The sequence below is a fragment of the Thunnus albacares genome, chromosome 2, assembly GCF_914725855.1.
Source record: "Thunnus albacares chromosome 2, fThuAlb1.1, whole genome shotgun sequence".
NCBI lineage: Eukaryota > Metazoa > Chordata > Actinopteri > Scombriformes > Scombridae > Thunnus > Thunnus albacares.
In genome coordinates, this window is record NC_058107.1 from 1,571,234 (window position 1) to 1,581,694 (window position 10,461).

Here is a 10,461-nt window from a genome sequence, read left to right on the forward strand (position 1 = left end):
GCCCGAAAAAGCAATAACAATAAGTGATTGTCTGGCACTGGGTGATCTAAGACAAACATACAAACTGAGTATAGTCCAGTATATCTCCACTAGAATAGATACTAGAGGGAATGAGGTACTAAAATTCAATATATTATATATATATAGCCTATAAATAAAAGGGCTTTCTCTCCCAAAAAAAACTTCATATTACAACTTTTCAGGAAAGTAATGGAAAAACCTTCACTGCAGATAAAATGTATTGTTCAACATTTAATAGTAGGTCTATTTATCATTGTTGTTGGTCCCAAGATAAAGATGTTCTCTGAGTGCCACTATTTTTCCCTCGGGGACGTCAGCCTATTGATTTTCTTCCTGAGATGGTATATCAGGGGAGGAAAGAGGAGCAAAATATCACACTTAAAAGAGTACTGCACAGACTTAGCAATGCACCAAACAACAAAATCTAAATGACAATTAGACAATCTGGCAACTAAAGATATTGTCACTTTTATTCGATGTATTTCTCCTCGTCAAAACCTGGCGCCTACATTACCCGCATGTCAACTCAACTGTCAATAATTTGGTCGGAGATTCGGGTGTGTTATGCTAGTAATAACTTAGTCTGGAGCTGCTAGCATCAAGCAAAGATGAGGATTGGGCTACAAAGGTCTGGTAACCTCATTCTTTCTAATTCCATACCACTATTTTTTTTTTTCATTTTCAAACTTGTAGTCTTCAGACCCAACTGACGCTGACTCAAGTGACATAACTTGAGGAAATTAATCAGATTTCACACAGCTCCAGATCTGGATCCACAAAAACCTTGAAGGCCAATTCATGTTTTCCGGGTCCGCAGACTGGGAGGGTCTGCATCACCGTGATTATTGCATTTAGCAGTTTGTAATACTCACAGAATGAATTTTACAACTCTGGAAAGTTATCACGCTGCAACTCTGTTTACTACTGTGCGCATGTCTGTATCCGCGGACCTCCGATTGTAGACTAGTATGAATGGAAAGTGTGACTAACTTTACTTTTTTAACATATGTAGTAGTGCAGCCCAACTAAAAATTGGTGCAGTTCCACTTCAAATAGAAACAAGAAACGTGCTCTAATCCCAGTAAGCAATTTTCAGGTCAAAAAACGTTGAGACATCTAGATTAAAACTGGGCTAAACTAGGTTGAAAAGCACAACAGGTTACATATAACTATCGTTTATTTCAATGACCGATTTCAAGGCTCATTGGCAATTTATAAGGAACACCTAGCTAAAACTAACGCAGTGTCACACAGCAGCACTGCAGGAAATTCTGATGATTCGTCTTATACTGAGAGGTGTTTCTAATAGTTTTCTAACCTCATTGATATAAATGGGGAACAGAAAATATTAGAAAAAACACTCAATACAACAGTACAATTCAACAGCACCTAAAATAGTTTTAACAAAAACTGGTCATTATCTTCCTGAAGGCAGAATTTCTCTTTTCAACCAGCCTTGTTTTAACCAAACATGAAATCAATGCTTACTGAGATATTGCATGTTGTAATTCACTGTAAAATTGTTGCTAAACTGATTTATAATGTGCTACTAGCTGGTAACACTAGCTATTAATAAGCCACTAGGCTAACGATGGACCTCAGGAAAACAACCACATCAGCTACAATAAACAAACAATAAATAAATAAATAAATACCTCCAGTAATGTTACTTTAATTCAATATTTGTTAATGTTGATCATGTTTACATTTAAGTAAGTTAAGGTAGTTGACTCAACTCATGTGCTTCAAATTCAGAACTGAGACTGAAAAATTAAAAACAAAATGACCACAAAAGAGAAATCCATCAGTGGAAGAAAATAATTTAGTTCAATTATTATGACACAGATTTAATCAGCCAGCAAAATCTGTCACTTGATGTAACACAGTATGCAGTCGAGCAAAATACAGTTAAGCAGCTTAAAAAGGAACATTAATGAACTAAACAAAGTACATTGTAACAAGAGTTCTTGTGTCTTTCTGGGACTCCTGGCTGTATTTCTCCCTCTGCATGGAACTGCATCCCCATCCTGCAGTGTAAATGAACTCAGCAGGGAGATTCCTCAGTGGCCGCCCACTGTTTACCTTTGAGATAGAGAATGGCTGCTTGTGTATCCAACAGAGGAAACACAAGAGTACTCCTGGTAGGCCTCACTCTTCACTAAAAGCTGAGCTTGGAGAGAAATCTGACCGAGGTTTGGAAATATACACCCGGAGGATGAGGGGAAGTGGTTCAAATGATATCATTGAGGGGAAAAGGGATGAATGCTGCAAAAAAAACACACCGTTTAATCACGCATGGGCACGTTGACCACGCTGAGGAGGTGGCAGGAGGGTGGGCAGGATGGATAGATAGATGGGAGAAAATGTGTGTCAGACAACATTAATCATTCTCCTCACCTGTCAGCGGTCTACAAGGCTATCTTTCCTCTCTGCATCTCTAATAATACACACAGGGGTATAGTGAATCACAGTGGGTGACGGTGGCTGTTTCAGCTGATAAAAATACATGAGAACAACAACAGTTCTGTTAATCATACATGAGACAGGATAAAGATTTTATGGAATACAAAACACAAGAGGAAGAAAAGTATGATATATTCAAATCCCTCCTGTTTGTGTTTGTGTTGCAGTGAAAACCTGGGACAAGCCTGCCCTCTGCTGAGGCTCATGATGCAGATTAATCCTGAGATACAGAATCATGCAAAATGTATACAAGGTTTGGAATCTGTGTCGATCAATCAATCGTTTTTAAACAGATAAAAGAAATGGAACAAAACCACCATCCATTCATCCATGATAGAGCATTCATTCTCAGATATTGAAGTCATGTGTTTTTCAGCACTTTAAAGAACTTTAAAGACATTTCATTTAATAAACAGTTCATCCCATGTTTCTGGGCCTTACACTGAAGGATAGTTCCAGGTTAGTCATCATTCCTATCGTTTATGATAACATTATATGTAATTTCTGCGATTTAGGAATGCGGCAACGTCGCCACAACGAAGTCCGACGGGGCACTCAGACAATCAGAGAGGTTGTAAACAAGCAAGCAGCTGAGCTAGTTGATCTACAGATTATCTGTTGGAAGGTGCAGGGAAGCCTGTCAGGAAGTGCTTAGAAGGTGGTAGGGGGCAGACTCACAGACTCATTCAGTGACTTAAACAATGTGATTCCATGGTAAGAAATACCTAAAAAGAAATGTTTACAACTGACAGTCTGGGTAATAATTTTACTGTTTGCTTGAGTTTTAACTAACCTGGGGAATGTTTGAAAGCTGTCTGATCATTTTAATGTTGATTTAATCGTTTTTCCAAAGTGAGTAACAGCACAGAGGGCTGACTTAGTTTCTCCATTCACTCTATCCGCAGTATTTGTCCAGGAATTTCTTGCCCTTGACCAGTAATTCCACAATGACACTGATGAATTGATAACAAGTGCTTGCTCTGCCCTCAGACTGGTATAGGGATTTAGAGTTAAGCGTGTCCCATAATGCCTCTGGGTATATAGAGGAAAGTCTCCCTCTAGGATATCCCTTGTGCTAATCCATGTATTAGACCACATGTCCTGGCTCAACGCACTGGCTGCTGAAGGCATTATTAAGATCCTAATCGCACACACTGTGCAATTACGCTGGTAACTGCTAGTGATGCTCTAAGCCACACTTACCACGCTAACAATGGCGGGTGATGAAGCGACAAACTTTTAGAGCCCTACATTTGTGGCGGCACAACAGGCGGTGCAAGCTGCACTTCTACAGTTTGGTGTTTTCCTGACCTTGATATTTGCTTTGCCCGTTTGTGAGATATTTTGTTAGCTGTTGTGCTTTTTGGCCCCCTTTTTGTTTTCCCTTTCAGTGTTAACATTTTTTTTTATCAATCTAATTTTGGAAGAAACCTACTTAGTATGTCTGACTCAGAGCAAAAGTCTAAGGAGTTACAGAGTTTTTGGTCAGGTGTATCTGCAGGAGCTCTGTTCACAGCATAAGATCCAAATAACATGAATGCATAAACGTTTGAGGGCACCATACATTGGCAGGAAGTAAACATCCAGTCGTTTTTAGCTAGTGGCATGGCTCTCAGTCCAATACTTTGCTGGTTTGATATTAGCACTTAAAAGGATGGATTGCCATGAAATTTTGTACAGATATTCATGTTCTCCAGAGGATGAATCCTAGGGATTCTGGTGATCCTCTGACTTTTTCTTTTTAGTGAAATATTGTATCTCAACTACTGGATGGAACACCATGAAATTTGGTGCAGACATTAGTGTTCCCCTCAGGATGAAACTGTATTTACTTTGGTGATTCCCTTCATCTTCAAATTTCTGTTTATCCAATACTTTGGTTTATGACAAAGTACCTGCATAACTAATGACATTTCCATCCGCCTCAGCTGGCCTCACAGAGCTGCCAATATGGCTGTAGACGCCTTGTTAAGACCAAGAAAAATATGAGAAAATACAGAAACAAGACCGAGGCAATTCTATGACCTCAAGGACGGTGGTTTGGAGAGTGGAATCAGGTACTGCTACCTTAGGCAAAGGTCGTGAGTAAGGGATATGCTTGGCACAGACTAATCGAGGTGATCTGTTGTCTGACCGAAAAAGTTTAGACCTGATTTATACAGCAAAACTCAAAGGCAGGACAAAAAGCCTGCCTTCCTATAGAGGGACAAGAGGCGATAACAGCGTACACCTTCAGACAATCTCTCCTTGAAGGCATTGCCTTTATTTGTACGCATGAAAAGCGACTCAAGTCACTGTGTGAAGAATGGAAGAAGACCTGGGAGAGAATCCTGCCTTATTTTCACACCTCCACACACCTGGCCAATTGCTGTGTGGAGTGTGATTGTCAGTTTTGAAAAGAAAAACAAGCATCATTTTGAATTTGCAGAGATGTGGTGGGAGTTTTCAGGCCCTGTTGAACAACCCAACATCATTTGAAGCATACAGAACACTTTATTCCTTTTTCTCAGTGAATCGCAAGTCTAATTCCAACATACTTCAACTGCTAAGTACAATATAAACACAGTGACATTGGCCAGGAAGTGTCTGTTTAAGAGGAATCTATACTCCGGTACTACCCTTAATCCTGGGCATATTCTTTTAATGAGGTCTGCACCCTGGGAAGAACTTTCTCAGTTCTCTTTGCAGGTCTTTGTATGGTTTAAGGCAGCATACAGTAGTAACCTGGATCAGGGGAGAACTGGGGGGCACACCTCACAAAGATCAGCCTGTATGGACAACTATAGCCTCATTCATAGAAATAGCAGGTACTGTTTCCTAGCGTTTAAAACAAACTCACCATCTTCCTGAGTGCCTGTCACTGGTCATTTCCTCAATCCCAGAGGTGCTGGCGACTCCACATGATCTCTGTCTTTGAAGCTACTGTATGCATCCACCAGAGTTTCCATCCTGCCCAAGAAAGAAACCAAACAATGGGTCTTAGTAAAGGCTGCTTCTGCCTATGTTTCTTTCTATACCACACAGAAAAGAAAACCAGCATGGCAATGATTATGTTTTTGAGGAGCTCTACTTTCATGGTTAACCTCAGAGACTTTCATGGTCCTTCATGGAGCAGTTCTCATGAAGCTAAACCTGCTTTTCCAATTTCTTAAACAGTAAAAATTTAAAATATAAGCATTCGATTCAACAGCAACAATAAGTTGCTTTTTAGTTTTAACATTAAAAGAACATCCAAATATACAAACCATCCAACCCATCATTTTTTAATGGATTTCATTCATATTCCCGTTCATGCTCACTGCCACAGAATATGATTTACTGCCTGATCTTCAATCACACACACAGGAGGAAGTCAGTGGGACACAGGGAGATCTTTACCAGATGTGTGGAAGACATTAGCTCCTAGGAGATCCAGGCGATTGACTGGGAAACACTGCTAGCAGGATGACGTAATGAGGAGTCAGTAATGCATATCCATTACCGACGTAAGTCCCCTAGCATCTTGGATGAGATCAAGAAGAGCTTCTTTGTATGTGCATAAGTGTGTGTTACCATTTGGCATTTCCATTGATAAATTGGCAGTAAAATAAACATGAGGTTATATATAAAGCAAGTGATCTCCCACTGTGGCTATACAGTATACATCTGTAGAACAATATGAATCTGTGCTTGCATTTAACAGACTTTCATTATATGTTCACTATTTATTATGCATCCCTGAACCATTTTACACAAGTTTTTACCGTGACTTAGAATTTATAAAAGCTTGAAAAGGTGAGTAAACTGACTTTATGTGAGTTGAACCTCCCATAAATTTCCAATTTCCAAAAATCAGTGGTTCCCAGAGCTGCGGCTGTTCAGCTGTTGACGATTATCTCAGGATAAATGTACCAGAAACTAAAAGACACGGTCACTGATTTTTGAAGAACACAGTCCAGTATTACTAACACAACCATCCACTGTAAGGACATTGGTCACTGTGACTGATCATTTGAAACAAATACTGCCTCTAAAAAGGTTTCTTTTTAAGATGAATTCATTGAAGGTGTTCGATGCCCTTACTGCATCTCATTAGTGTTTTATCATCATGGAGATTATGCATTTTGTTGTGTGTGTGTCTGCAGCTAATCTTGCAGCCTAATATTGTTTGTGCACATTTATGACTGCTCAAGGACCTGTCATTGTTGCAGTGATTAACAATTGTTGAAAAACCTATTTTATAATGCGTTTTATACCGTCATTGACTGCTGACTCCTCACTCCTCTTAACTGGCTGGTAGGAGCCGCAAGTGATCAACAACAATCCGATATGTTATGACCCACTAAAGTTTGGCATGATGCGATACGTTGGAGGGCAGAAGGAGGGAGGGAGGGGAGTTATCTTGTGTGGTGGGTAACAACAAAATGTTCTTATTAAAAAATAATGTTTAAATTTAGAAGTTAGGACTTATTGTCCTGTTTATTGTTACCTTATTAAGTTTATACAGTTAGGTGAACCAAGGAGGACGCTCAGTGACAATACTATACATGCCCCCAGACACACGTGGCAGAGATCTACACTCTTCTAATTGAATCTGTTCTTACTTACTGTATTGTGGTTTGGTTATGATGCCTTAGTCTGGTAAATAAAAACAGGCTGGAAAAATCGGCAAAGGTGGCCTGCAAGGTGATGAGGGTGCAGCGAGCCCAGCGTCTGCAGGACATTTACAGTTATAGTTATCAGTGAGGCTCAGCTGATGCTTAACTACCCTGATCAGTCTCATCATAGGAAGTTTGACCTCCGTTGTTGCACCAGACTCTCTGTCATACTGAATCTCTCAATCTTGTAATTCAGATATGCACTTTATTGTACAAGGATCTGCACTTTACTTGGCTCAATGTTTGGTGTGTGTCTAAGATGTTAATCTTAGTTTTTTAAATACAGGATGGTAGAGGTTCTCACTTATATATTTTATATTGCAGTCCACAACAGAGGGAATATCTTCTTCTGTTGTTTTTTCCTGGTGGGGGTCCTTATACTTATGCAATCCATATAATTACCTTTATCTGTTACATAGTTCATTCATTGAGTGATTACTCGTGTAATGAGGGAACCAGATGTGGCTAAAACTTGTACTTGCAGTACTGACTTGTCTGTGTGTGTGTGTGATTATTTGATCTTTGCTTTTATGTCTTTTAAAATGGATTGCTGCTGTTCAGTCATCCCTCTTCTCTTGTGATCTGTGTCTTTATCGCCTGCCTGCAAACCAAATTTCCTTTGAGATAATAAAGTCCTTGGCTTCATGTGCATGAAATGATTAACAAGACTGGAAAAGAGGGGAAAACTTTTCTGCTACACAAAATGTTAGATTTTATTCTCTGTTTATACCAGTCTGTTTATTATCTGTTTTTTATTGTGATAATATGTGACAAAGTGGGTGCGACCACAACATTTGTCCTATTACACTTCACTGTATTTCTTAACATTTGTTTGCTTTAACCTAATCTATATTTGTGACATTGCTTTCACATACACTCTCCCAGGTTTTGTTTGTTTTGCTACATTTACATCTGCATTTCGGGTTTAATCAAGTATTGTTTAAGTTCACTTATTATTTATTGATTTAAGTTTCCTGAGTTATATATTGGCTTGCTTTGTCACTTACCATACTCATCATGCTTTCCAGGAGACAAAGGGGGAGTCACCTGATGACTTCCTGATTTTAAGCTCTTGCTGAGATCACCAGTGATGTCATGAGTTGGACCAAGTTTATGTTATTTGTGCTTATTTTGGCTCAGGGTGAAGACTGTATTGTGGATTGAGTGTGTAAACAATATTAAAGCTATAATATGTAATTATTCCACATTAAAATGTCTAAGAACAACTAGACCTATGTTATATATGTTGTTGAGTTGTGTGCTTACATTATCCCAAATGTTTCCAACAATGTTCAAACCCAGAGAAATCTGTAATTTAATCAAAGTAACGGACCGTTTCATTTGGTCGCCTGTCAATGACGTCATACCTCCTCTACCAAAGAGTAAACATGCACAAGATGCATACGGCGGCGCTGTGTTTGTCCACTACAATGGCGTCTACCAAAGAGTAACTTAAACACATACAAGATAATACATCGGTGTTGTGGTTGTTCCACAGAAACTGTTATAAATTGACTTTTATTCAGTTTTAAGCCACATTTTCATGATAAATTTAGGTCGCTTTCAACTATATCTTTTAGCCAGAAGAAGGATTTTAGTCATTGGACGTCTGGATCTTAAGTTATCAGAGAAATAAACTGGACAAACGTTAGCAGCAGCTCGGCTAACAGCCCCTCCAGGAAGTCCGGTGGTCACCAAACATCGTCGGAGAAATATTGATTTTTTTTAGGTGAAACAGCTTTAATTAGTATTTTTAACGATTTTAATCTGCGTGTACGTTTGTTTTTGGAGAGGAGGAGACCTCTGCGGATAATTCGGCTCCCGGGAGAAACCGGCCGAACGTCTGGATCTAAAGTTATAAGAGAAATAAACCGAACAAGCAGCAGCTCAGCTAACAGCCCGTACCGGACGTCCGGTGGTCGCCGTACATCGTCTGAGAAACACTGATTTTTTGGGTGAAACAGCTTTATTCAGTGTTTTTACCTGTAATCTCCGGGTCCGTTTGTGGAGAGGAGGAGACCTCTGCAGGTAAAAACATCCTGAACGATGAACACTGTAGTAATCCTATCCCGGTGAAGCTAGTTATTTAACAACGAAGACAACAACTCCCATGATCCCTTGCTACTTCACACCGTCATCACACTCCGTCTTTTGTTATTGTTTTGAATGAGACGCCTAGCGGCTGAAATTACATATTGTGCCTTTAAGTGATACACGTGACATTGTCATATAACAGTTGTTGGTATAAGGGAAAGGACACTCCTGTAAGAAATATGGGTCTGCCCAGATAGATCTGAGGGCCTTTTTAAGGGGAGAGTTGTTGCTTTAGAGGTATAGCAGTAAGTAAAGAGGATGTCTGTGCAGCTGTGTGCACATAAGCATGTCTCAAGTTGAGGTCACTTGAGTTAAGCCAGTTAAGATAACTTTGATTTTTTTTTCTTTTTTCTTGAGATACTGGTCCGAATAAATCACCTTTTTAGTGATTGGACGAGTCTGAGTTTGCCTCCCACGTGCCTTGACACTGTGGCTAAGTTCCCTCACATAATAATAATATAACAGTTTTTTCTTCTCCAAGTCTGTAAAACTGCTTGAGTGAAACAATCTCAGTAAGACAAATCACTGTCAGTCACATGCAACCTGTGACAGGGGCTTACAAGTAGACATTAGTTTGCTTTTAATGACAAAAGGTTGTGTCGTTTATCAAACTACCCTGTCTGTGTAGGTCTCTGTGGAAGCTATCAGCTTCTCAATCACTCTTCCAGACTCAGTCCCTGTCAAAGGAGCAGGTGATGTACTGAAATGCATTCAAGGTCTCCTTGTAGCCAAGGCAACCAACTCTGGAAGTTATGAATATGACTTGTTAGTCACACATAGCAACAAAGTGGCCCCAAAAGAACTGTAGCTGTAGCCGGTCTGTAACAAACTTGTTTACCAGCAGTTGACATGCTCCCATGCACTTTGTCCTTAAGGTCCCATTTTACTCATTTTGTGTTTTATGTGATATGCTGTTTAGTCAAAACATGTAATCTTATTTTTTTAATCAGTCGAATCTAATATACCTAATATATATAAATAGATATGGATGGGAATTTTGTTAAAATGGAAACAAAAAAACCCCAAACTGGAACAGGAAAGAAACTCAGAGATGGAGATAATTATTACCACATTAAGTGCAGACAAGGATGCAAGAAGAGTTATTGCATATAAAATGAACGCTAACTTTATTCTTGTGGCTGGCACATCTGATACGTTCATTAAAACAAAAACGTGGTGTAATATCCTATAACGTTTAAACAAATGCAAACAGTAGGCTACAAGAACAGTATCCTGAATTACAGAC

At 39.3% G+C, this 10,461-nt stretch overlaps 1 long non-coding RNA gene across 2 annotated transcripts; it reads right to left on the reverse strand.

The window, feature by feature from the left end:
- Positions 1-1,677: 1,677 nt before the first annotated feature.
- On the reverse strand, positions 1,678-9,141 carry LOC122990276. 2 transcript variants are annotated; one of them, XR_006405298.1, is made up of 4 exons: positions 9,105-9,141; positions 5,324-5,433; positions 2,419-2,514; positions 1,678-2,286 (listed from the first exon to the last, which is right to left on the reverse strand). It is a non-coding gene; the product is annotated as an uncharacterized LOC122990276 (long non-coding RNA). The 2 variants fall into 2 exon arrangements; XR_006405297.1 differs by lacking the exon at positions 9,105-9,141 and adding an exon at positions 8,129-8,329.
- Between the last annotated feature and the right edge of the window lie 1,320 nt (positions 9,142-10,461).